Source organism: Bison bison, unplaced genomic scaffold, assembly GCF_000754665.1.
Source record: "Bison bison bison isolate TAMUID 2011002044 unplaced genomic scaffold, Bison_UMD1.0 scf7180017864309, whole genome shotgun sequence".
Lineage (NCBI taxonomy): Eukaryota > Metazoa > Chordata > Mammalia > Artiodactyla > Bovidae > Bison > Bison bison.
The window spans coordinates 4,457,690-4,458,843 of record NW_011494881.1 but is presented as its reverse complement, the minus strand read 5'-3'; the positions used below and the strand labels follow the sequence as shown (position 1 = coordinate 4,458,843).

At 51.0% G+C, this 1,154-nt stretch overlaps 1 protein-coding gene across 1 annotated transcript in view; it reads left to right on the top strand.

Moving 5' to 3' along the window:
* Positions 1–1,154, top strand: part of NPFFR1 (neuropeptide FF receptor 1) — a 12,395-nt gene that overhangs the window by 7,822 nt on the left and 3,419 nt on the right. The gene's annotated exons all lie outside the window — the stretch shown is intronic.

The window sequence follows — 1,154 nt, the reverse complement described above, 5'->3', positions numbered from 1 at the left end:
CCCCCATAGCTTGGCCGCCGAGGGTCCCGGCTGCTCCCATCTGCCCCTCACCATCCCAGCCTGGGACATTTGAGGGGGATGCGGAGCGCAGGCCTCTGAACCCGAGGGCCACGACCACACATGTGACACCCAGGCATGACAGTGTCTGGTGTGGTGTTAGGAGAGGCTGGCATATGTCTCCCTCTCAAACACAAGACAGTGGGCAATTGTTCGTGAAATCTTCTCTGTCACCTTCCCCCTCAGATAGAGGCAGAGGAGGGGAAAGAGAGAGGCGCTGTTTCCCTGAAACCCTCTGCAGCAGAAGCCACAGGCATCATTAGATATCATCTCACTGAATTCTCACACTTTGGGGATAGTGTTTCTTATCCCCCTTCTGGGGCTTCCCTGGTGGCTCACTGGTAAAGAATCTGCTTGCCAAGTAGGAGATGCCAGTTGAATCCCTGGGTTGGGAATATCCCTGGAGAAGGAAATGGCAACCCACTCCAGTATTCTTGCCTGAGAAATCCCACGGACAGAGGGGCCTGGCAGGCCACAGTCCATGGGGTCGCAAAAGAGTTGGACACAACTTAGCGACTAAACAATAACATACCCCCTCTACGGTTGCAAAACTGAGGCTGGAAGAGGAGATGAGACTAGTCTGTCTCTCAACTAGAGCCTGCATGACTCCAGTGCCTGCCTGTCTGGTTTTGACCATCTCCAGCTGCCTCCAGAAGGGCCCCTTGGGCGGAGCACAGTGAAAAATGTGAACCCTAATTAATCATTTGGGAAGAAATGAAAAGCAAAGCTGGCCTGTCCATCTGATGCTTGGTGTCCATGTCCTGGAGTCTCCTATGTATGATTGAAGCCACTCCCCTGATCCCTTCCCAAGAGAACACAGTGTGTTCTGTGTAGGTCTGTCTTGTTTTTTTCAAGAAGTGTCCAGGGCCATTCTCTTCTCCCCAAAGTACCATTAACAGGACGTCACGCCTGAGCATGAGCTCTATAAAGAAAGCTGAGCACCGAAGTATTGATGCTTTTGAACTGTGGTGTTGGAGAAGACTCTTGAGAGTCCCTTGGACTGCAAGGAGATCAAACCAGTCAATCCTAAAGGAAATCAGTCCTGAATATTAATTGAAAGGACTGATGCTGAAGCTGAAACTACAATATTTTGGCCA